Source organism: Balaenoptera ricei, chromosome 17 (assembly GCF_028023285.1).
Source record: "Balaenoptera ricei isolate mBalRic1 chromosome 17, mBalRic1.hap2, whole genome shotgun sequence".
Classification (NCBI taxonomy): Eukaryota; Metazoa; Chordata; class Mammalia; order Artiodactyla; family Balaenopteridae; genus Balaenoptera; species Balaenoptera ricei.
The window spans coordinates 39,274,011-39,300,675 of NC_082655.1; the positions used below are offsets into that span (position 1 = coordinate 39,274,011).

At 45.0% G+C, this 26,665-nt stretch overlaps 1 long non-coding RNA gene across 1 annotated transcript; it reads left to right on the top strand.

Moving 5' to 3' along the window:
- The first annotated feature begins 13,939 nt into the window (after positions 1 to 13,939).
- Positions 13,940 to 25,115, top strand: LOC132351991 (uncharacterized). Its single transcript, XR_009498561.1, has 4 exons — positions 13,940 to 14,198; positions 16,866 to 16,980; positions 22,998 to 23,141; positions 24,742 to 25,115. It is a non-coding gene; the product is annotated as an uncharacterized LOC132351991 (long non-coding RNA).
- Positions 25,116 to 26,665: the final 1,550 nt, after the last annotated feature.

Genomic DNA, 26,665 nt, shown 5'->3' on the forward strand with positions numbered 1-26,665 from the left:
TCTGCCCCCGTTCTGGGTTTCAGCTTCCTCTCAGCTTGTGCTTGGAATTGTCAGTCAATCTTTTTTTTTTTTCCCTTTTCCTGCATGGGGCTGGCGAGTGTTTTAGATCCATATGGGGGATCATCCTCTGGCCTCTAGGTCAGACTTCACAAGGCAGTTTAGACTTTTAATAACCTGGAGAGTAAGGGCTTCTTGGAGTAATTCTTGTTAAGAGTCCCTTACCCCTTTCTCACCTGGTTTTATTGCAAAAGGCCTTCTGATTTCTTAACTTGTTACTTGCTGGGCTTTTTTGGAATGTAGTGAGTTTGTGCTATCCCATAGGGGAGGGGGGAAAGAAAAATAAATGGTCTTGCTACCTGTAGCTTACCGAAAGTCTGTCTACTTCTGACTGTCTCTCCTTACACTTTGGGCTTCCCCTTCTGGTCTTACTGCACTGATTTGCTCCAAGGGAAGGAGGCACACTGCCCTGGGGTGGCTTCACCTAGGGAGGGGACTTCACCCCCCTTTGCCCCTCTGAAGATTTTGGAAATTCCTTCTACCCTCTTACCCCTTGAGGTCCTCAGCCTTGGGGAGCCACTGTTAACCGCTGGATGGGGACATATCCCTCCGGTGCCGAAGCAGTAAAAAAAAAAAAAAAAAGCAGAGATCCCATCTCCAGTCTGTGGTTTCTATCTCTTTGTCCTTAGCATCTTCACTTCTGCTTTTGGCATCTTCTCCAACTATATTTCACCATTTAGGCTCACAACTCAACTTCTGCTGATTCACCTTCACCTGAAACTCTGACCTTGTGTTAGTCCTGCTTCTTTACCCCAGATCAGCACCCTCTGGTGAGGTGTCCAAGGCTGGAACCTTGAATTCCTTCCTGCTCTCCCTACCTCCTATCAACCTGGTCCTCAGTTGAGGTTTGACAAATATAAGATGAAATAACTCCCACACATGGCACTTCATGGTTTACAAAGCACATTCACTTTCATTATCTCAGTGATAACAATTATCCCATAAGATGGCTCGAGGAGGTTAAGTGACTTGACCAAAATCACAAAGCCAGTAAGCAATAAAGCCAGGGCTCAAACTCAGGTCTTCTGCTTCCAAACTCCTTCCATACATGCGATGATAAACATGAGGCCAGGGCAGGTATCTGGCACAGGAATCTAGGCACTTCTTTGCACAGAACCTGTATTTCACCCTTCACACGGTGCATCAGAACCCTCCGCATAGCACATTAGTCACTGCCAATCAGTCAGAGGTGACATGTGAATGTGAACCTTCCTGACCATACCCTACTGCAGCTGCTGTTGGAGCTCAACTAGGGGCAGTGACTTGATGGCCTGGGTGACCTAGACTGTGGCCGAGGCTTCCTTTAACTGCTCTGTCCCAGGGTCAGGATTGGTTCTAGACACACATGGCTGCAGATGGAGGCTGAGTGAAGAGGTTTCGGGCTGTAAGTATCAATACTTAAATATGAGTGATTTGAAAAAAAGATAACAAGAAGTTCTCCCGTAACAAGAAGTCAGGTGATAGGAAGTTGCAGGCCTGCTTCAGTAGCGCAGGGATATTAGGGCTCTGGGTCCCCCTCTCTGCTTCTCTTCTCTTGGGTTTCCCCTCATGGTTCCCTAGCTCCAAGCACCACATCCTCATCCAGCTGCACTTAGAGGCAGAAAGGAGGGGAAGGGGGGTCCTCTCTGTCTTTATCAGGGAAGAAAATCTTTGCTGGAAGTCCCTGGTGGATTTCAGGGGACCTGAGTCAGGTCCCTTGGGCCAGAAATGGGTCACACTCCCACACTCTGCTTCAAGGAAATCTAGCACTTTTCAGCATCTCTCCTGGGAGTGGAGTTCCGCCATCAAGGAATAAGAGATCAGAAGTCTAGAATTGCTGGGAGATCTTAGTCACTTGTAGGTTCATCCTTTTTGGGGTGGTGTGGCTGTGCCGGTGACCTGGAACACCACCTAATACCTGGAGGGGCGTGCATCTGCGCTTTCCCCAGCTCTCCCCGTCACCTCTTACGACAAGAAAGCTCTACCCGTGCTCCGACAAGAAAGCTCTACCCGTGCTCCGTGTTTTGTGTCTCACCTCTGTTTATGGTAAATGCTTTTCTGGCCAGCAATGCCTTTTTGGTGCTCCTATCTCCCACAGCACCTAGCTCAGGGTTCACTCAACGCTTGGTGTAGGTGGTCAGTAAATGCTAGTTGAGTGAATGTATTAAGCCAATAATCTTTCTAAGGTGTAAATTTGATCCTGTCAATCACCTGTTCAAAGCCTTCAGGAGTAAGGTCCAAAATCCTAACAAGCTCATGACTGGCCCTTCATTATCTGATTTTCTTTCGAACTTCTTTATTATGAAAATTCACATAAAAGTTGATAGAAAAGTACAGTGATCACCTATATACCTACCATTTAAGTTCAGTAATTTTAAACTTTTTGCCACATTTGTTTATTCATGTGTCTGTATGTTTATATTTTGCTGAGCCACTTGAAAATAATTTGATGTTTCACCCCTTTTGAGCATGTATCTCAAAAAAAAATAAGGATACTCTCCTACACAATCACAAAACCGTGAACAGACTGCAGAAAGTTACCGTTCCCGAATAACGTCTAGTATCCAGTCTGTATTTAGAATTTTCCATTGCTCCCAAGATTATCTTATAGTATTAGTTTTAAAAGCAAGATCTAATAATGTTCAGGCATTGCATTTTGCTGTTTTTCATTCTTTTTAAAACAAGAATAATCCACTCAGTTTTTTTCTCCCATGACATTGAACTTCTAAACAAGTTAGGCCAGTTGTCTTATAGGCTGTTCCACATTCTGGATTTGTCTGATTGCTTCTTCTTGGTGTAATTTAACTGTTTTCTCTGTCTCCTGTACTTCTTGAAAACTGAGGATTTGGATTAAACACCTTTGGCAAGAATACTGCGTAAATGAGGTGTGTACTTAATAAGGCGTCACTTCAGAAGATACATGACAGGTTGTCCCGCTATCATGCTGTTAGTTTGATCTCTTAGTTAAGATGGTGATCACCAGATCTTTCCTTTGTAAAGATAGGTTTTCCCCTTCCAATCAGCAGGTAATCTCTGAGATAGTACTTGGTCACTGTGAGAATATCCTGTTCTCTTAAATTTTCATCCCAAGGTTTTAGCAGCCATTGATGATTTTTGCCCAAATCAGATATTCCTCTGTGGGTTACAAAATAGTGATTTTCTAAATTTGGCACTTCCTTTACATATCTTAGCTGGTATTCTATAAGGAAGACCTTACCCGCATCATCTGGCGATGAACTCTACTTCCTTCTGAAAAGGCAGTATAAATGCTTAACTTGTTCCCTTTAGTTATCAGTTTTCAGAATCAGAAGTTGGCATATAATAATCACCTCTAATGCTTTCAAATAAGGACATGTTTGTCTTTATTTTCTCTTTCCTGTCACTGTGGACTTGTGGAATTTTATTTATTTAATGTCTTACAGTCAATTACAGTCATCTTTCACTTGGCTACATAATTGACCCGCATTTTGCTCCAAACTCACTTGCAGCACACCCCTCTCATCTTTGTCCCTGATTTTCTCCCATTGCCCCGTGTGCTGTGCACCAGCCAGCGCAAACCACTGTGGGTTCTCTGGACACCATGGTGCTGCTTCACGCCCTGCACATTTGCACACACCATTTGCTAGGGGGAACACCCTCGTGGACCCTCTCGGGTGCTTAGATACGGCGCAGATATTTTTGTCTGGGCTGTAGTTTTTAATCTTTCGAGGCTGAATTAGTCCCTCCCTTCTCTTTATTTCCACAATATTTTGTTCATACTTTGATTCGTAGTACCTAATGGAGTGACTTGTTCTTGTCTGTTTCCCTGTCTGCTCCCACCAGAGACTATGAGATCCTTGAGACCACAGAAGAGTAATTAACAGTGTGTCTTAATCATTTTTGCATTCCCATAGCTCAAGGGCTTACACATAGTAGGTGCTCGTGAAGTACTGAACAAGTGAGCAAATGAATGGTCCTTAATGATTCATGAAGGCATTGGTGACAAATTACAGAGAGGTTGGAAGTGCCCAGGAGCAGAGACTGGGAATAATTTCAAGTGAAGGAGAAGCATGAAGCTAATACAAATGGATTAAAGGATAGCGGGGGAAGGAAGCTATTACCTGCACAAAGCCTCAGGCAAAAAGTGCACTAAATTACTCTCACAGCATACTGGAAATAAAGTAGGAAAATGGAAGTGAGCTGGAAAGCAAGTGAAGAATGTTGGAAATGTACTAGGTGTGCTCTGCTTTAGTAATATTCCACAGCACACAGGTCTATAATAGAAAACAAAAAGCCAAGCCGATGTTATTCTGGTAATGACTTTCCTGGGATCTTTCTCTCTCTTTATATATGAATGTGTATAATAGTCTGAGATCTCCTAAGAGGTCCCTTGAATTCAAATGACTTCAAAAAATTGGGTTAGAACAAAGTCAGTCTCTAAAAGAAGGATGTCACTGAAAAGAAGCTGGACAAGAGAGTGACCTGCAGAATGGAATCCAAGGGGCGGATCTAGGGGAGGGGTGCCGTGAGCTTCAGTGTTAAGTAGCCTAAATTCTAAGATTCTAGGACACATATGATCATCAAAGCCCGCTACTGCATCGCCTAGTGCTATGGCACCAGATACCTTATGAGAACATTCAGAACACTTAGGGGGAGAGCGGAGCGAGACCGGGCTGACTGTCCCTCAGGAAGTGAGGTTGTAGGGCCTGAGTGTGTCATCATGAGAGCTCTTCATCTTCTGCCCTGAGAACGCTTCTTACTATCAGAGCCACCTCTGGGGTAGGGGGCGTTTACTCATCCAACCAGCATTGGAGGGACACTGAGCTCCTCCATGGCCACGTGTCATTCTCTCAGCAGGAGGTCTTATCTGACTTCCTGATGAAATGGTACCCCCACCCCCACGGCTCACTGTGTTCCTTCTTTTCCCTCATAGTACTTATCACAATTCAAGGCTATGATTTTGTCTTTGAGTTTGTTTCTTCCTTTGGACTGTAAGCTTTCAAGGATCTTTGTTCACTGTTGAATCCCAAGTGCGTACACGTAGGAGGTGTTTGACAAGTAGTTTGGGCTGGTGGACGTGTTAGTCTCGTGAGCTCTGGCCTGTTAAGGTGGCAGGTTGGATGGGCTGTACCTAGGAGTGGTCCTCTGGTGGAAGGAGCTGTCTCTTCCTAAGTATGCTTTGGGACTTAGTCTATTTTGCTGAGCACATGCCACATGCCAAACACAACGCTAGGACATTTAAACACATCATCACAACAATTCTATTATTATCTGCATTTTCCAGATGAGATAAAAGAGCCCAAGAAAGTTTGGATAACTGGTTCAATGTCACGTAAGTTGTAATTCCTGGAGCTGGGGGTAGAGCCCCTTAACCACCATTCTGCCCTGCCTCTCAGGCTGGGGTTTGCAGGTGGGTTGGTGAGTTAGACTAACATTGTCTCCCGACTTCAGGAGGGAGGGAAGACGGTGTGTGGTCCCAGATAGGCTTCCAGCCCTCCAGAGGGTGACTGTCACTGTGCCTACTCCCCAGGGTTGGGAAGTGTGTGTGTGTTGGTGTGTACGTGTGTGGGGGGCCATATCTGGGTGTGTGTCCAGGGAGGGCCTGTGTCCTGGGTGTGTCCAGGTGTGTGTCCGAAGTTGGCTTTGGAACACGGCCTGCAGACTGCCTGCTGCTTGTCTGCAGGCCCGTGGCACCCCGAGGCTGCCAGGCACACACGCTCACTCAGGATCACTGCCAAGCGAGCAGTGGAGTCCACACTTCAGAGGCTCCCAGCTGTGGGCAGTTTGGGGAACAGTCTCTCCTGGCCTGAAGCCGCTCAGAAGAGCGGGCCTCTATTGAGGCCTTGAGCAGACGTTTTACAGGGAAGCTGAGTCGCAGGAGGCACCAGACTCAACAAAAGGGTGTTGCAGCTACGAAATTTGGGGATTTGTTTGTGTGCAGGCAGCATAGATCGGCCAGCTCGTCATAAGCAGTTCTTTGAGCTGCAGCCTCTCTCCCACACAGACAGCCGTCCCTATCCCTGCTCTTGTCTTCAAATGAGAAAGACAGTGAGAAATCATTCCTTCTTGACATTTCCATAGGGGTGTGCTTCCCTATGTACACAAACTTCACTGAATCTTCTACTTCACACAGGGATCACATGGAGGGAAAGGAAGCAAGGCAGTTAGCATTTATTGAGCACCTACTGTGTGCCAGACTGAGTAACTTATGTGCAAATTATTTTTTACTTTCTATAATAGTAAGCTTATGAAATCTGCATTACTATCTGCATTTTACAGTTAATGATGCAACTGAAACTCTGAAAGTTAAAAAACTTGCTCAGGGTTACTCAGCTGGAATTCTGACTGACAAATTGGAATTCTGACAAATTGGAATTCTCAAACTGGAATTCTGACAAAGCCAAAATGGTCTTTGGCTCCAAAACAGAGGTTCTCTCCATTATATCATATGGCCCTTCCTGGAAGAAGAGAGGAGACATAATTACTTCTAATTTTCATGAGAGTAATATGAATCAGATAGAATGCTTTCAGGTATAAGTAACAGCAACTCTGACCGAAGAGGTCCAAGAGTAAGGGCAGTTTCTGTTTTTATAATGAGGAATGTGGAGGCAAGTGATCCCACGCTTGGCTTAGCTGCTCAGTTATTTTATCAAGTCCCCAGACTCTTTCCGTCCTCCTAACATCCTTGGCATAGACTCAGCAAGAACTTTTTGTCTTCAAACTTGTCTCATGGTCTCAAGATGGCTGCTTCAGTTCCAAACATCATATTCTCAAAGACAGTGTCTAAAATAGAAAAGTAACCAAGGGGGCAAACAGGGGCTTCCCCTGTAGAACCGTCTCTTTTACAGGGGAGGAAAATCTATCCTAAAATCTCTAGTGCACTTTCCCTTAACACCTCATTCACCTCATTGGCCCGACATAAGTCTCATATACATATATATCCCCTCTTAGACCAATTCCTAGGCAAGAGGAATATGTTACTGCCATGACTGGCTTAGACCAAGCAGGATTAGTTCCCAGGGGCTAGGCACACAGCCTGCAGGGAAGAAGGGAGCATGGCTGTTGGGTGTGCACTTGCCACATGATACTAAAGGCAAGGGCTCATCAGGCTCTGTGATTGGCATAGCCAGAATGGAATAATTGAGAGGACTGAGGACATTCACTATTTATTCATAGATTTGGACAGCATGCTTGTTTAGTACCCTCTCTTATCTCAGGCATGAGCGAGGCACCCTGGTGTGTTGAAAGAACCGTAGGATATAGACCTGCAACATGCTTTATAATCTAAACGAGGGAGGAGTTAAGTATCAGTGAACAGTTAAATAAAAGCATGAAACAAATATTTAGCAAAAGCCAACATAGGATCAAATGGTCTCTGGGTCAGAGGGCAATTCAGCATATTGTTCTTGAAAGTATTTTGTGATTTCTTTGTCTTACTCATTACTGGATGGAAGCACTTTATTTTAATTTTATTTTATTTTCAACATCTTTATTGGAGTATAATTGCTTTACAATGTTGTGTTAGTTTCTGCTGTATAATAAAGTGAATCAGCTATATGTATACATATATCCCCATATCCCCTCCCTCTTGCATCTCCACTCACCCTCCCTATCCCACCCCTCTAGGTGGTCACAAAGCACCGAGCTGGTCTCCCTGTGCTATGCGGCTGCTTCCCACTAACTATCTCTTTCACATTTGGTCATGTATATATGTCACTGCCACACTATCACTTAGTCCCAGCTTACCCTTTCCCCTCCCCGTGTCCTCAAGTCCATTCTCTACATCTGCGTCTTTATTCCTGTCCTGCCCTTAGGTTCTTCAGAACCATATTGTTTTTTTAGATTCCATATATATGTGTTAGCATACAGTATTTGTTTTTCTTTCTGACTTCACTCTGTATGACAGACTCCAGGTCCATCCACCTCACTACAAGTAACTCAATTTCGTTTCTTTTTATGGCTGAGTAATATTCCATTGTACATATGTGCCGCATCTTCTTTATCCATTCATCTGTGGATGGACACTTAGGTTGTTTCCATGTCCTAGCTATTGTAAATAGAGCTGCAATGAACATTGTGGTACATGACTCTTTTTGAATTATGGTTTTCTCAGGGTAGATGCCCAGTAGTGGGATTGCTGGGTTGTATGGTAGTTCTATTTTTAGTTTTTTAAGGAACCTCCATACTGTTCTCCATACTGGCTGTATCAATTTACATTCCCACCAACAGTGCAAGAGGGTTCCCTATTCTCCACACCCTCTCCAGTATTTATTGTTTGTAGATTTTTTGATGATGGCCATTCTGACCAGTGTGAGTTGATACCTCATTGTAGTTTTGATTTGCAGTTCTCTGATGATTAGTGATGTTGAGCATCCTTTCATGTGTTTGTTGGCAATCTGTATATCTTCTTTGGAGAAATGTCTATTTAGATCTTCTGCCCATTTTTGGATTGGGTTGTTTGTTTTTCTGATATTGAGCTGCATGAGCTGCTTGTAAATTTTGGAGATGAATCCTTTGTCAGTTGCTTCATTTGCAAATATTTTCTCCCATCTGGGAGTTGTCTTTTCATCTTGTTTATGGTTTCCTTTGCTGTGCAAAAGCTTTTAAGTTTCATTAGGTCCCATTTGTTTATTTTTGTTTTTATTTCCGTTTCTCTAGGTGGTGGGTCAAAACGGATCTTGCTGTGATTTATGTCATAGACTGTTCTGCCTATGTTATCCTCTAAGAGTTTTATAGTGTCTGGCCTTACATTTAGGTCTTTAATCCATTTTGAGTTTATTTTTGTGTATGGTGTTACAGAGTGTTCTAATTTCATTCTTTTACATGTAGCTGTCCAGTTTTCCCAGCACCACTTATTGAAGAAGATGACTTGTCTCCATTGTATATTCTTGCCTCCTTTATCAAAGATAAGGTGACCATATGTATGTGGGTTTATCTCTGGGCTTTCTATCCTGTTCTGTTGATCTATATTTCTGCTTTTGTGTCAGTACCATATTGTCTTGATTACTGTAGCTTTGTAGTATAGTCTGAAGTCAGGGAGCCTGATTCCTCCAGCTCTGTTTTTCTTTCTCAAGATTGCTTTGGCTATTCAGGGTCTTTTGTGTTTCCATACAAATTGTGAAATTTTTTGTTCTAGTTCTGTGAGAAATGCCATTGGTAGTTTGATAGGGATTGCATTGAATCTGTAGATTGCTTTGGGTAGTATAGTCATTTCCACAATTTTGATTCTTCCAATCCAAGAACATGGTATATGTCTCCATCTGTTTATATCATCTTTAATTTCTTTCATCAGTGTCTTATAGTTTTCTGCATACAGGTCTTTTGTCTCCTTAGGTAGGTTTATCCCTAGGTATTTTGTTGTTTTTGTTGCAGTGGTAAATGTGAGTGTTTCCTTAATTTCTCTTTCAGATTTTTCATCATTAGTGTATAGGAATGCAAGAGATTTCTGTGCATTAATTTTGTATCCTGCTACTTTACCAAATTCATTGATTAGCTCTAGTAGTTTTCTGGTAGCATCTTTAGGATTCTCTATGGATTGTATCATGTCATCTGCAAACAGTGACAGCTTTACTTCTTCTTTTCCGATTTGGATTCGTTTTATTTCTTTTTCTTCTCTGATTGCTGTGGCTAAAACTTCCAAAACTATGTTGAATAATAGTGGTGAGAGTGGACAACCTTGTCTTGTTCCTAATCTTAGAGGAAATGGTTTCAGTTTTTCACCATTGAGAATGATGTTTTCTGTGGGTTTGTCATATATGGCCTTTATTATGTTGGGGTAAGTTCCCTCTATGCCTACTTTCTAGAGGGTTTTTTTGTAAATGGGTGTTGAAATTTTTAGAAAGCTTTCTGCATCTACTGAGATTATCATATGGTTTTTATCCTTCAATTTGTTATTATGATGTATCACATTGATTGATTTGCATATTTTGAAGGATCCTTGCATTCCTGGGATAGACCCTACTTGATCATGGTGTATGATACTTTTAATGTGCTATTGAATTCTGTTTGCTAGTATTTTGTTGAGGATTTTTGCATCTATGTTCATCAATGATATTGGTCTATAATTTTCTTTTTTTGTGATATCTTTTTCTGGTTTTGGTATCAGGGTTATGGTGGCTTCGTAGAATGAATTTGGGAGTGTTTCTCCTCTACAATTCTTTGGAAGAGTTTTAGAAGGATAGGTGTTAGCTCTTCTCTAAATAGAGATAGATAGAATTTAATAGCTGTCAAATATCTCCAAACAAATACCGTTTGATAGAATTTGCCTGTGAAGTCATCTGGTCCGGGACTTTTGTTTGTTTGAAGATTTTTATTTACGGTTTCAATTTCATTGCTTGTGATAGGTCTGTTTATATTTTCTAATTCTTCCTGGTTCAGTCTCGGAAGGTTGTGCTTTTCTAAGAATTTGTCCATTTCTTCCAGGTTGTCCATTTTATTGGCTTATAGTTGCTTGTAGTAATCTCTCATGATTCTTTGTATTTCTGCAGTGTCCGTTGTTACTTCTCCTTTTTCATTTCTAATTCTGTTGATTTGAGTCTTTTCCCTTTTTTTCTTGATGAGTCTGGCTAATGGTTTATCAATTTTGTTTATCTTCTCAAAGAACCAGCTTTTAGTTTTATTGATCTTTGCTATTGTTTCCTTCATTTATTTTTCATTTATTTCTGATCTGGTCTTTATGATTTCTTGCCTTCTGCTAACTTTGGGTTTTTTTTGTTCTTCTTTCTCTAATTGCTTCAGGTGTAAGGTTAGGTTGTTTATTTGAAATGTTTCTTGTTTCTTGAGGTAGGATTGTATTGCTATAAACTTCCATCTTAGAACTGCTTTTGCTGCATCCCATAGGTTTTGGGTCATCATGTTTTCATTGTCCTTTGTTTCTAGGTATTTTTTGATTTCCTTTTTGATTTCTTCAGTGATCTCTTGGTTATTTAGTAGTGTATTGTTTAGCGTCCATGCATTTGTATTTTTTACAGTTTTTTTCCCCTGTAATTGATATCTAGTCTCATAGCATTGTGTTCGGAAAAGATACTTGATACGATTTCAATTTTCTTAAATTTACCAAGGCTTGATTTGTGACCCAAGATATGATCTATCCTAGGGCATGTTCCATGAGGACTTGAGAAGAAAGTGTATTCTGTTGTTTTGGGGTGGAATGGTGTATAAATATCAATTAAGTCCATCTTGTTTAATGCGTCATTTAAAGCTTGTGTTTCCTTATTTATTTTCATTTTGGATGATCTGTCCATTGGTGAAAATGGGGTGTTAAAATCCCCTACTATGATTGTGTTACTGTCAATTTCCCCTTTTATGGTTGTTAGCATTTGCCTTATGTACTGAGGTGCTCCTATGTTGGGTGCATAAATATTTACAATTGTTATATCTTCCTCTTGGATTGATTCCTTGATCATTATGTAGTGTCCTTCTTTGGCTCTTGTAATAGTCTTTATTTTAGGGTCTATTTTTTCTGATATGAGAATTGCTACTTCAGCTTTCTTTTGATTTCCATTTGCATGGAATATCTTTTTCCATCCCCTCACTTTCAGTCCGTATGTGTCCCTGAAGTGGGTTTCTTGTAGACGGCATATATACGGGTCTTGTTTATGTATCCATTCAGCCAGTCTATGTCTTTTGGTTGGAGCATAATCCATTTACATTTAAGGTAATTATCGATATGTATGTTCCTACTACCCTTTTCTTAATTATTTTGGGTTTGTTATTGTAGGTCTTTTCCTTCTCTTGTGTTTCCTGCCTAGAGAAGTTCCTTTAGCATTTGTTGTAAAGCTGGTTTGGTGGTGCTGAATTCTCTTAGCTTTTGCTTGTCTCTAAAGGTTTTAATTTCTACATCAAATCTGAATGAGATCCTTGCTGGGTAGAGTCATCTTGGTTGTAGGTTTTTCCCTTTCATCACTTTAAATATGTCCTGCCACTGCCTTTTGGCTTGCAGTGTTTCTGCTGAAAGATCAGCTGTTAACCTTATGGGGATTCCTTTGTATGTTATTTGTTGTTTTTCCCTTTCTGCTTTTAATATTTTTTCTGTGTATTTAATTTTTAATAGTTTGATTAATATGTGTCTTGGCGTGTTTCTCCTTGGATTTATCCTGTATGGGACTCTTTGCACTTCCAGGACTTGATTGACTATTTCCTTTAGGGAAGTTTTCAACTATAATCTCTTCAAATATTTTCTCAGTCCCTTTCTTTTTCTCTTCTTCTTCTGGGACCCCTATAATTCGAATGTTGGTGAATTTAATGTTGTCTGAGAGGTCTCTGAGACTGTCCTTAATTATTTTCATTCTTTTGTCTTTAGTCTGCTCTGCAGTAGTTATTTCCAGTACTTTATCTTCCAAGTCACTTATCCATTCTTCTGCCTCCGTTATTCTGCTATTGATTCCTTCCAGAGAATTTTTAATCACACTTATTGTGTTGTTCATCATTGTTTGTTTGCTCTTTAGTTCTTCTAGGTCCTTGTTAAACATTTCTTGTATTTTCTCCATTCTATTTCCAAGATTTTGGATCATCTTTAGTATTATTACTCTGAATTCTTTTTCAGGTAGACTGTCTGTTTCCTCTTCATTTGTTTGGTCTGGTGGGTTTTTACTTTGCTCCTTCATCTGCTGTGTATTTCTTTGTCTTCTCATTTTGCTTAATTTACTATGTTTGGGGTCTCCTTTTTGCAGGCTGCAGGTTCGTAGTTCTCATTTTTTTTGGTCTGTGCCCCCAGTGGGTAAGGTTGGTTCAGTGGCTTGCGTAGGCTTCCTGGTGGAGGGTCTGGTTCCTGTGTTCTGGTGGATGAGGCTGGATCTTCTCTTTCTGGTGGGCAGGACCATGTCCGGTGGTGTGTTTTGGGGTCTCTATGAACTTATGATTTTAGGAAGCCTCTCCACTAATGGGTGGGGTTGTGTTCCTGTCTTGCTAGTTGTTTGGCAAGGGGTGTCCAGCATTGGATCTTGCTGGTCATTGAGTGGAGCTGTGTCTTAGTGTTGAGACGGAGGTCTCTGGGAGAGCTCTCGCTGATTAATATTACGTGGAGCTGGGAGGTCTCTGGTGCTCCAATGTCCTGAACTCGGAGGCTCAGAGTTCTCCCACCTCAGAGGCTCAGGCCTGACATCCAGCCGGAGCACCAAGACACTGTCAGGCACATGGCTCAGAAAAAAAGGGAGAAAAAGAAGAAAGAGAGAAAAAATAAAGTAAAATAAAATAACATGTTATTAAAATAAAAACATATTAAAATAAAAAAATTTAGAAAGTAATAAAAAAAAAAGAAGAGAGCAACCAAACCAATAAACAAACCTCCAGTGATAACAAGTGCTAAAAACTATACTAAGATAAACACAAAAATCAGAAACTAGTCAGTCACATACAGCACACCCGAAGGCTACAGTTGCTCCCAAAGTCCACCGCCTCAATTTTGGGATGATTCATGTCTCTTCACGTATTCCACAAATGCAGGGTACATCAAGTTGATTGTGGAGATTTAATCCGCTGCTCCCGAGGCTGCTGGGAGAGATTTCCCTTTCTCTTCTTTGTTCGCACAGCTCCCGGGATTCAGCTTTGGATTTGGCCCCATCTCTGCATGTAGGTCGTCCTCTGGCATCTGTTCCCCACCCAGACAGGACGGGGTTAAAGGTTCGGCTAATTAGGGGGCTCTGGCTCACTCAGGCCAGGGAGAGGGAGGGGTACGGAATGTGGGGCGAGCCTGCAGTGGCAGAGGCCGGCATGATATTGCAACAGCCTGAGGCGCACCGTGTGTTCTCTCTGGGAAGTTGTCCCTGGATCATGGGACCCTGGCAGTGGCGGGCTGCACAGGCTCCCGGGAGGGGAGGTGTGGATAGTGACCTGTGTTTGCACACAGGCTTCTTGGTGGCGGCAGCAGCAGCCTTAGCATCTCAAGCCTGTCTCTGGTGTCCGCGCTGATAGCTGTGGCTCACGCCCGTCTCTGGAGCTCACTTAGGCGGTGCTCTGAATCCCCTCTCCTTGCGCACCCCGAAACAGTGGTCTCTTGCTTCTTTGGCAGGTCCAGACTTTTTCCTGGACTCCCTCCCAGCCAGCTGTGGGGCACTAGCCCCCTTTCAGGCTGTGTTCACGCAGCCAACTCCAGTCCTCTCCCTGGGATCTGACCTCCGAAGCCCGAGCCTCAGCTCCCAGCCCTTGCCCGCCCTGGCGGGTGAGCAGACAAGCCTCTCAGGCAGGTGAGTGCTGGTTAGCAGTGATCCTCTGTGCGGGATTCTCTCCGCTTTGCCCTCTGCCCCGCTGTTGCTGCGCTCTCCTCCATGGCTCCAAAGCTTCCCCCCACCCAGCCACCCCCATCTCCACCAGTGACGGGGCTTCCTAGTATGTGGAAACTTTTCCTCCTTCACAGCTCCCTGCCAGATGTACAGGTCCCATCCCTATTCTTTTGTCTCTGTTATTTCTTTTTTCTTTTGCCCTACCCAGGTACGTGGGGAGTTTCTTGCCTTTTGGGAAGTCTGAGGTCTTCTGCCAGCGTTCAGTAGGTGTTCTGTAGGAGTTGTTCCACATGTAGATGTATTTCTGATGTATCTGTGGAGAGAAAGGCGATCTCCACGGCTTACTCCTCTGCCATCTTGAAGGTCCTCCTGGAAGCACTTTAAAAACTATTTTCAATCGGCCCGATTCATTTTTATATCCTCTGCCGGGTTTTTGTTATTTCCATCCAAAGAAAATGCATAAATTTTTCAATGATTTAAGGATATTTGGGCCAAGAAAATTATTTTTAGGTGTTAAACACAATATTGCTGGCTTCCCAGAAAAAATATTTGGTGCTTCAGCAGGAGATCTGAACCACTCTTAAATTTAAGCATCAGCCCTGGTAGCTTTACTGTGTAAGCCTGACATTTTATGATTTTTTTTTCTTTTTGGGGGTTCCCTGTGGATCTAAGCAGTATTCAAATTAAGCATGAACATTCATATCAACAGTTATGTTAGAGGCATTTGAATAATGCTTTAAAAAATGCCATAGCAGCAGCCAAAACTTTAATTTGGCCTCTGATTAAAGGTAGTCTTCTCAATCTGGCCTCAGTTCCTAGAGTAACCCTTTGAACAGATAAACACAAACACATACTTTGCTGATAATTGTGGTGATCTATAATAAATTGGTTTAGGAATTGTTATCATTTGAAACCCAAAAGGGTGATCCAGAATATGGGCTCTTATTTCTCTAGAGCTCCAGTCGGAGAACCTTCCCTGTAGCCCAATCACTCTGGTAAGATCACCATCTGGGAGACCTCCCCGCCTTTTTATTTTAGGGCTTTTGTTATGTCACCCCCCCACCCCCCCGCCCCCAGAGATGCTAACCTTATTTTTTCCAGCCTCTTCTTGGTTGGGGGTTGGAGAGAGCAGGGAGGGGCATACCCAGCATGGCATTTCTCATCCCTCTTTTCAGGGACTGTTCTAATTAGAGTGGGGAGTAAGTGCTTTGCTACCTCACCCCACCCTGTTGGCTATTTTAACTGTTCCTCAGCCCTAGCTGAGCTAGAGCAATGGCTAGCTCATTGGCATGGTGACCCATGCCAATCTAACAAGAAACGGTTCTGCCAAACAGTCACAGTAGTTCTGTGCCCTTGAGCACTCCAGTAGCAACGGGGGCCAATGAGCAATTGGGGAAAATGTGGTGGATCTCGTGCTAAAGACAAAGGGTAAGATTCAGGTTGCAGAACGTGCTCACCTTAGAGCTGGCTTCAGGTCTGCGTTTGAAAGCCACGGCCTTCAAACCAAAGCTAGAATGCCAGTTGGAACCAACAAAGAGCAGCGGGCATAGACTGTGGTCTAAGTAAAGCTGCCTGGAGCCACTACTCTGGGTACTTGGTGGAGATGCCAAATGTTCCAGAATGGTTGACTGCTAAATGTTTACCAGAGTTAGGTCAGGGACCTAGAGAGTGGGGGAAGGAATATAATGGGAGGCTGGACAGTATGACAGCTAAGGCTTGGAATGAGGCATATCTGGGTTCATATCCAAACTCTGATAGTTACTAATCAGTGTGTGCCAACTTAGTAGGTTATTTAGCATCTCTAAGCCCCAGTTTTCTTCTCTATAGAGACAAAAGTTCTGAGTTAGGTGAAAGTCATTAAAAACCAGACTCAAATTAATGGAATAAAAAAAAATTATTAGTATGTAGAACTGGAAAGTCCAGGGGCAGTCTGGGCTTCAGATAGGGCTTGATCCAGGGGATCAAACCATATCAGCTTTTCTTTGCTCTGTATTAACTTCATTCTCAGGCAGGTTCTTCTCTTCTGGTGGCAAGCTGGCTGCTTGATGTTCTAGACCCACAAATATTACTCTTTCAGCAACCCTAATGAAGACAAAAAATATTTCTTCCCTTGCAATCCCCCCGAAAAAAAAGCCCTGAGATTGACTCTCTTGGTTCATGAAGTCATTACATACACTCGAACCAGTTACTAAGAACTGGGTCACTGCCCAGCCCTGGAGCCCAGAATGGGGTCAGCCCCACCCAAGCTGCAAGACTGACAATAGGGAAGGGATAATTTTTTCCAAATGATGGTGTCTGTACCAGAGGAAGCGGGGATGGATGCTGGGCCTGAAAAACAATAGATGCCCACTGAGCAGAAGTCCATTCCTGGGCCATCCTTGTTAATAAGGAAGTGGGAAGGCAGGAACAAAAACACTGCTGTTATTTGTAAGGACCAGGGGCCAACAACTCCCTACCTTTCTTCACAGCATGACAGCCTTTCTACTATGGAAATCTGGTTGCAGCTTGAATGTGGCGTACAACCCGTGTTGCTTTAAGCTCTCAGGGCATCAAGCCTTGCTGTTGCTGCTGCAGCTCTGCGCCCCCCCCCCCCCACCTCCTTCTCTTCTCCATTATTATTATTCTCTCCAGGATTTGGTGCTTTTCCTCTGTGTTTTCTGGTGTGACTCTTGGCTACGGATAATCCAGACCGTGACTGCTGACTGTAGCCACGTGAGTCTGGGAAGGCGGTCAGCAGCTACTACTGGTAGGTGAGGAGGGCTCCTTCAGAGGGCAGGGGCACGGAGCTTCTCACCTGCGGCACTTTGGAGCCAGATGATACAGGCTGGGGTCTCAGAGAATCTGGCGAGGGGTTATGGGACTTCCTGGGACCCTTGGGACTTTCCATATACCTCACAGAGGTTTAGGAGTTTTTCGCTCTCCCTTTCCCAGGCCAGCGGCTTGCCCTTCCTCATGGCTCCCACTCTGGGGCTTACGTTTCTGCAGCTCCCTCTTTTCTCCTCTACACGATGAGGGCTAAGCCGTCACAGGTCACCCCTCGGGAATGTGGGTGGTTCAGGGACACACAGGCAGGTCAGCATCTACCAACACTGAGCAGGGCCAGTGAAGGGATGGACGGAAGACTAGCCACACAGGTGAAGTCCCTGAGGCCAGAGACATGGCAGGATTTACCTTCGGCCGTAGGGCAGGCCAGAATCAGAATGGGTTTATAATAATGTGAAAAAAACTGTTTACAAGAAATGTTCCACACAAACTGATAACAAGAACCTCAGCTGGGGAAAGATAAACTCTCCCTGGTGATAGTGGGCTCTGTGCACTTCCCTCCAGGCCGGGCTGCAGGAGGGAGGAGGTGGGTGAGAGAACTGAGAGAGTTTTAGATGAGTTGCACAAAATGCGGGAATAAGAGAAGAGAAGGCAGGACACAGAAGGGGCGTGGCTAATTAGGTTGGGGTGGGTGAGTGGCTAGATAAATTCACCCTGGGAGCCAAGCAGGGAAGACATTTCCTCCTTCAGAGATAAAACAGTGCCCAGAGGAGATGCCCAGCCTCGGGCCAGAGTGAGAAATGGGAAGGAGGGAAGCTTTGCTCTGAGGAAGAGGGTTTAGAGTGAAGGGAGCAGGGACCACCCGGAAGGGGGACCCTCTCCTGTCCCAGAGTGGGGGGACCTGGGAGACTGTGCATGGCTATCTCGGACCTTGGAACACCTCTGTTTTCTTCATCTGTGGGTAAGCTGTGCTCTGCGCTTGAGCAGCTGTGTGAGGACAGGCGTGGGAGGACGGGGTGATGAAGTGATGCGGCGGGGGCGGCCTGGGTCTCAGGACTGAGGCGGTGGACAGAGAAGTCTCCTCTTCCTCCTGACGCTGGGGTGGTAGTGGCCAAGTACGGACTGGAGAGGCCTAGCAGTATTACAGGACGCCCTCTGTAGGCCCCTTCAACCTCGGGGGCCTCACCTGCCCTTGGCCGGGCAGGGTTTGTGTCCTGGTTCCCGTCCTGCGTGAGGGCCACTGTGAGGTCAGCCCCCTCTGCTCCCACCCACACTTACAAAGCTCTCCAGGCTCCAGCCCAGCCTAGAGGAACTATTCATTCTCTGAAGCTTTATTTCAATTTCCATAGCACAGAAGAAAAAAGAAGTCTAAAACAAAAAGTAAAACCATTTTAGACAGCTAGGGGCTTAGTTTTGGTTATTTGGGGGCTCGGGGGAGCTGCTTAGGGGGCTTTCCATCCCTGGAGAATCCAAACCAATGAAAAGTAAAAATTGGGTCCCAAGATTACATGGAAAAGTCTCAATTCAGCATAAACTCTGAAAGCCGCGTTTTCAGCCTGAAAGGTGAGGGCTTTCTGGTGGAAATGTTGGCAGCCCCTGGCTCCGTGGCCCTGGACCTGGGCAGTGCTATGATGCTGTTTATTTGAAGGCAGGACGCAGCCCCGGGAGCGGCGGCGCTCTTGGGGAGTGTGGTCCTCAGCTCCCCGCCCTCCCTGCCTCCGGGGAGCGAGCCCCTCCTCCCACCCAGCCCTGCTCTGGCTCCTCTGCTGGAGGGCTCTCCCTGCAGATTGGTCCTGGGCATCTGCCACGAGCTCCCTTTGCCTTTGAAAGAAAGCGCTGTTGCTTTCCACCTGCCTCATCTTGGGGGGATTTTCTCTCTGTCTACCTGCAGGGGAGGAAGCGCAGCTGTGGGCAGGGAGGGCGTGGGACCCACTGGAAGCTGAAGTAAAAGGTGAAGCCGCAGCCAGCACCCGAGGGACTTGTCCTCTGGACACCATACCTTATACCTCAGCGGTGGTCTCCTGCAGGCTGGCAGCTCAGCCCCTCAGCTGGACTTGGACCTGAGGGAAAGCCTTGCTTGGCAGGGTGGTGTGTGTGAGTGGTGCGGGGATGAGGTGGACGAGGACAGTAGAGGTAGTGACTGGGAGCACTGGCCTTGCAACAAGACAGGAGTGGATTTGAATCTCAGCCCTGGGACTTACTGGCTGTGTGACTTTGGGCTAGTTGCTTGACCTCTCTGAGGTCCAATTTCTTGATTTTTTTTTTTTTTTACAGTGATAATAATGTGTACCGTAGATAAAGGCTTAGGACCTCTCGTGCCCCACAATATGTTGTATGATTTTGAAGTCAATGCCTTGGACTCAGACCTATAGGCTGTAGTTTATGAAAATTTCATCCTTCTCCTGAAATAAGGCTTATGCTCTGGTGGACTTCTCTGCCCCAGCTTCCAGTTGGCACCACAGCCTCTGTCTTGCCTCTCTATCAGCCCCCATTCAACACTCAGGTCCTTCAGCACTTTCCACAAAACCCCCTCCCAGCAAGCACTTTGCACATCTGGCATACTTTATGGATGATCTGGGGACAAGGACCCAGCGGCTTCCCGTCTTCTTTCTGGTTCTTTCTCCTCACATCTCTCCACTCCTGTCCTCCAAGATTGCTCAGAGTTCCAAATCCTTCTGCCTCTATTTGTAGGGTGTGATGCAGTTTCGTTCAGCATTGGTGGGGATGTTGGGGGCAGCTTCCAGGAGCCCTCCTTAAAGACCGCCGGTGCCCACCCTTTTCTCCCTTTGTCCTTACCCCTCCCTCTGGCCTCCCGTCTGTTATGTGGATGTGGTCTGCACCCCAGGAATGGCCAAGTTGTGAGCCCAAAGGGGCCTGGGCTCCCCAAGAGCATGTGGAGTCGCCATACCAGTTGTGGACTGGTTTCCTCCGCATTTTTACGTGTGAGAGAAATAAGCTTCTATGTTGTTTCAGCCACCGCCACTTCCCCCACCTCCACACATTGTGATGCTGGTCAGGCATCTCTCCCCCCCCACCCCCATAGTAGGCCCTGCTACCCACGTGTTTATTTTCTCCTGCTCCCCTCAAAACCTGCTCTCAAGGAAGGCTCTCCAGACCCATTATTTTCATGATGGTCAGAACTACCGAGCAACCTCGTGCTTCTGTGGGATATGGAGGTGGTCTGGGGTGACCGTCCTGCTGTGTCTAAACCATACAGCTGGTCACCCATACTCTCTGCAGTGAAATGGGCCTGCCTCTTGCCCAGAGGCACAATGATTACAAGGCAGTGGGATTTGGTGAAAGGAGCTCAGGCTTTGGCACCAGCAGTTCTGACTTCCAGGTTTTGGATGTTGGGTGTTGAGAGCCTCGAGTTCTTTGTAGCGGGTGGGATTTCTGGAAGCAGACGCGGAGATGGAATTTGGCCTCCAGGATGTTTATAATGGATCAACGTGTGTGGAAGGAGTAGAAGTGGTCAGGGGGAGGAGTCGATCAGCAGCCCCCATGGGGAGCTCTGGAGCATACACAACGTGTCAGAGTGGTCCTATCGTGGGCTGGAATGCCGGGGCCTTTATGTCCCCACACTGTCAGTTGTGCGTGGGCTGTCCGGCAAGTAAAGGCCTGCCCCCGGATGAAGCAGCTCTCCGCCGCCAGTCATGCCCAGAAGGGGCTGGCAGCTGGAAGCAACTAGTCCTTCCCCGGAGCAGGGTCTGGGCCAGTGTCTCCTGCTCCATCACGTTCTCCATCTGCAAAATGGGGATGGTAACAGTACCAACCGCGTAGGGTTTAAGTTAGATAATGTGTGTGCATGTCCTTTGTAAACTGACATCAGTCACCTCTATGGGCACTAAGGGCACTCTCCCTGCCAGGTAGCCCTGGAACTGGGAGCCCTTCCTGGCAGAGCTGCCCTGGGAGAAAGGCCTGCATAAGTCACCCAGCTGACCAGCGCTTCCTGATAGGATTAACCCCCTGTGAATGTCGGGAGTGGTAAATCCAGAGCCTGCAGAGTTGGACGCTGTGAAGATGATCATTTTATTGAATCTCTGCTGCTCCTTCATTCGGATGTTTCACACTGAATGGCAGTCCAGGTTCAGAGCAAGATGGTTTCTGATCAAAACCGGTGAAATTAAAATGTGGAGGAAGTCCAGAAAAGAGGAATGCTGAAGGAAGCCGAGTTCCATTCCATTCTGAGATCTCTGAATATATTTAAGGCTTGCATCTCCCTGTTCTAAAAGCATAAAGCATAAAGCTTTCTATTCTGCATCAGTCAGGATCTAAGAGTCATTTCAGACCCAAGTCTGAGTTGGGGTAGATAATTAGAAGGATGCCTGTAGAAGACTGTCACAGTGACGGCCCCCAGTGAATCATGCCTCCTGGTATTCACCCCGATGTGGTTCTCTCCCACATTGGCTCTGGGCTTGGCCATGTGACTTGTTTTGGCCAATGGGACATCTTTCCTAGCTGAGACTTGGTAGGTGCTGGGGCACTGGGATTTGCTGAGGTTTGGACTCGACTCCTTGAGGATGGAAGACCAGGTGGGAAGAGAGGCCCTGCCCTCCCAGGCAACCCTCCCGCTGAACGGAGCCTAGGTGAAGCCAGCAGAGCCCCCCAGCTGTCCCACAGAATCACAAGAAAGAATAAATTGCTGTTATTACATTATTTTTTAATTGAAGTGAAATTCACATAGCATACAGTTAACCATTTTAAAGTGTACAATCCAGTAGCATTTAGCACATTCACAATGTTGTTCAACCACCGCCTCCTTCTAGTTCCAAAACATTTTCATCACCCCAGAAGCAAGCCCTGTGCCCTTTAAGTAGGCACTCCCCTGTCCCCTTCCCTCTAGCTCCTGGCAGCCACCAATCTGCTTTCTGTCTCTATGGAGACAGACCTTTTGTGACTGGCTTCTTTTCATTTAGCATAATGTTTTCCATATTCATCCATGTTTTAGCAGTTGTCAGTACTTCATTCTTTTTTTGTACTCAAATCATTGTGGATATTCACAGCAGCACTATTCACCATAGCCAGAAAGTGAAAACAACCTAAATGTCAGTCAACGGATGAATGGATAAATAGATTGTGGTATATAAATACAATGGAATATTATTTAGCTATAAGTTAGTGTTCTTTTAAGCCATTCAGTTTGGGGTTGCTTGTTACTATAGTAATAGATAACTGATAGAGTTTTTAAGGTGATTGGAGTAATAACAAGAGCTATCAAGTTTTGGATGGTTTCTGTATGCTGTGTACTATGTGAAACACTTTGAATGCTAATGCTTTAATTTTCACAAGAACCCTGTGATTTAGTTACTAATAATGACCCCATTTTACAAATGGGAAAACTGAGAGATTAAATAATTTTCCCAATTTAACCCAGGTGATCTCATTCCAGTGCTTATGCTTTGTCCACTCATTGTACACAACCCGGCCCTAAACGATAGGTTTGCTCTGGGAGATGTAGGGGCACCAGCCCACAACAGCCTGTGACTTTGCCATGAAAGAGACACAGTCTCAGTTTTCTATACAGTTCATTCTGAATATCACTGGAAGAGAGGATTGACAGAAATGAAAGCCAATCATGTTTAAAATCTGTACAATATAAAATTCTAATCTGTGAAGCCTGACTCGGGAACATTGAACTCTGTAGAAATTATGTCTATAAAGGAACTATTCAAAGGCAGAAATTACAATCATAATATTTGATATAAACAAAGCACACTTATTGATGGGTCAAAGGTTTACTGTAAAATTTGCATGGGAAAGAATCCCAATGAAAATAACTTTTGTGTGGAAAGACTTGGAAGGGATTTAACTGGGCTATTTAAAAACAATTGATCAAGGAATTAAATTGACTGAGTGGAGTTTGTTCCAGAAAATACTTCCGGTACAAAAACGTATCCACAAAGATATAGTTGTGGTTTAAATGGTCATATTCTTAGGAGTCAAAACCTCTTCACGACAGAGCATCTTCCTGAGTCAAAACATCTTTTATCTTTCCATAAGGAGTTTTTGAAGAACGTAAAATGCTCTAAAAATGTGAGCATGGGTCACCCTGAGATGCTGCGAGAGACTTCTAAGACCCTTTGGAGAGTAAGCGCACTGGGACGTGGTCAGACTCCCAGATACTGGGGTTGCTCATGGTGCCAGGTAAGGAGGTGAAGACTGCCCTAGGGAGCCAGGAATTCCCCCTTACGCAGGGCAGAGTCAAGTTCTCGTGTCCCTCTTGAGACACAGGCTCCGGGCAGGGAGGAGAGTGGCCCAGGGAAAAGCCATACGAGTAACCTCGGGGCCCAGTGTTTAGGGAACTTAATATAAACTCTCCATAAGATAGAGACTTACTCCTTAGTAGAGCAGGAAGAACAGCAACTTTGGGGGGTGTGGTCATCTTAGGTAACCACAGGGCCCAGTGCAACAGAAAGATGAACCCAGCTGCAGCACCTACCCCGTGGCCAGGATGTGGGGGTTACCTGGGATCCACTAGAGAAGAATTTGGGCTGGTTGGGGCAGCATGGGGATGGGGACCCGTATGGGACTGTTCATACATTAGTCCCTATATGTAGGCCTACAGCTTTTTCAGGACTTCTGAAAATATTTATTAGCTAAAAATACGTAAAGAGAATTTCAAAGCTAAGGTGAATACATGAATAAGTGTATGTAAAATGTAACACTGGGTCATCTAATAATGGATTATGTATAAGTCTCATATAGTTATACATAAATATAAAAAGTTTGGATCATAAAAGTAAAACAAGGGTTTATTCTTTGCAAACTCAAATTTATGAAAATTAAACCTCCTTTCAAAAATTTAGAGCAAAAATATAGAATATAAACATATATTATATATATGACTCTATCTAGTTATTCATCCATGAACACTGTAGGTATGTTGTAATATATTTGACATGATGTAGGAGTGGTCTAGGACCTATAAGGCTTTTCATGTGACATGAGTGGGCTGGGGTCATGACTTGAAAGTGAGGTAAGGGTAGTTAGCCTGGTAGCAAAATTGGGTGGGTGTGGAGCCAGTGACCATGTTAATTAGCCCAAGAGTTTGATTTTTCTTGAGGCTGGTGTGACTTAGGAAACAAGAACTGTATCCGACATTATTAGAATTTGAGCAGAAAAAAATACTGAGTACACAGGTAACAAATCTAGGTTTTAAGATTGAAAATGTAGGTTGTGGTTCAATGACATACCAGGTGCCAAGTGAGGTTACAAATAAAGCCCCCAAACCACATAGTGGTGCCTCTGTGTGAATTGGAGCCCTCAAAGGGTCCACTGTGCAAGGTTGTGCAACATGGTCACCGCCCTGCCATATCTCTTGGACTCATAGAAACATGGAAAGCAGGATAGAACTGTGAGGGTTGTTATCCTGCATTCTGTTCAATGAGATCCTACTCAGGATATAAGGGCTGTGCAGTCATCACAGGGAGAGGGAAAGAGATGGCGTCATGAGAGAGGAGACCCCCGGGCTGAGCCCTACACAAATCATCCTTCCTTCCTTGCAGGCTGGGGGCTCCGAGCCTCGGGGAAGACACAGCTCTCTCTCTGTTCCTAGAGAAGCTGGACAGGCCTGGGCAGCTGGCCACGGGCTGAACAGACAGATTGAAACGCGGGAAGCACTAATTTGTTAGGAATCCCTGAAGCCCCTTCTGTCACTGGACATTACTTATGTCCCAAAAGCTTTCTTTGCAGGCGCCTTCTCACTCACGAACACATCCATAAACTTAACGCCTTTGTTTTTTAGGGGGAGAGTGCGTAAGCCAAGGGCAGCCGCGGTAGCTGCTGGCTCTCTGAGCACTGCACTCTGTCACTGTTCATCTTGTTGAATGCCAGCAGGCCGGCCTCTGCCGAGAGGACAGTTAACTACTGCAACTTCACTTTTGGAGAGAACTTGAAAGTTCTCCTGATTCACAGCCTCAGAGCTGATTCCGCTGAAACAGGAAGCTCCCTCCTTGATGCTTTAGAAGCCACAGAGATGATGGAGACACTTCCCTGGTGGATGCTGAGAAACAGACCCTTCACAAACACCACCCTTCCCAAGTTCAAGGAGAGCTTGGATGGAATGCACTTGGCCGGTGTGTTCTTACGGATATGCTTGCAGTGATTCGTAGGGCATTGGTGGGAATTTGAATAAAAGGCCTTCATCCTCTTTATTCTTGAACCAGGTGACTGTTCCTGCCCATTCTAACCCAGCCCACCCCTCTGCCTCTGCTCCTCCAGATTTAGAATCCTAGAATCTCAGGTCTGACAAAGCATGAGACTGCCTTATCTAACCCCTTATTTATTTCCCCTGAGGAAACAAAGCCCAGAAATATGAACAAAATAGCCAATAGTTATTCAGCTTAGTATCACAGCTGTGGCTAAGTAGGGCCCATTGAAGGCAGGGCCATTCCCACCAGGGCTCAGGACTTGTGTCCCTTGTTTTTCACCCAAAGGAATGGGGCTGAAGACCCTTTGATGACACCCGGTTAACCCCAGGCTCCTATTCAGAAATGTGTGGGAATAAGCTGCATTCTAACCTCATGAATATAGATTGACTAGGACAAAGCTCCATTGGACACACAACTCTGCTTTGTGGACCAAACGTGGTGCTGAAGTCTCAAGTTGTATATAAAATTTTTTTTGTGTTAACAAATGCATATTACAAACACAGAGACAAGTGGCATGCTTAAGGAAAAGTAAAGGAATCCTTTTGTGAAGCAAGTTAGCATTTCTTAACTTGCCTTTTATGATAAATCTAGATCTTCACAATCCATGAGAATCTCTATATTTGGACATCGGGTGAAACCTTGGATTAAGTAACTGCTCCATGTCTTTGTTTTCTCACCCATAACATAATACTGATACTCCTCATCATCCCCTGACAGGACAATTGCGAGGTGTTAACTTGCTAGGCTGAACAGGAGCTGTTAGGCCCCCTGCCTACTACCGATATTGTCAGCAGTTTCCATTCTGTCTGTGGCCTTTCGCTGATGTTGGCTGGAAGGCTCCTGTCCTGGAACAGTGAGGATAGATTACAGTGTGTGTGAGAGGGCCCAGCAAGCAGTTCTCATGTTAGAGGAACTATTCACAGTGAAGAGAAGCCCAAACTGAGGGTGTGACAATCCGGTCCAGTTTAACTTGTGTACTGAGCACCTACCATGTACCAGGCGCTGTACTGTGCCCGGGGAATGCAGAACTCAGTGACCTGCCCCTGCCCTCACTCGGCCAATAAGGGAGGGCCCCTGTCAGAGCCCTGCTTGGATTCGATAAGGAGTAATTCTCCACCTTCTGACTTGGGCGTGGCCCATCAAGGACAGAGCCATCTTCCACCGACGTATTTTTGTTGTATTGAGGTGGTCCTAGCAGCTAGTCAAACATATCCAGAGGAGCAGGAGAGGCAGGAGACCCACAGAAGAAAGTGTAAAAATTCGTAGTGACTTCAAGCTGGAATTTTGTCACACTGAAGTCAAGACGCTTCTTTGGAAGAGTTCTGATCAAGCTCTCACTTTGCAGAGAAACTTCTCCCCAGCTTTCCTCCAGCACTTGAAGCTGCAAGCTCTGAAGGTGAGCTCAGGCTGTCGTATCCCTCCCCTTGGCTCCCTCAACTCCAGTAACCATGACGAGCTGCATCTGGCCATGGCGACGTCTAATTTTTTAGAAAAGCCTATCTGGAACACTCGCCATAC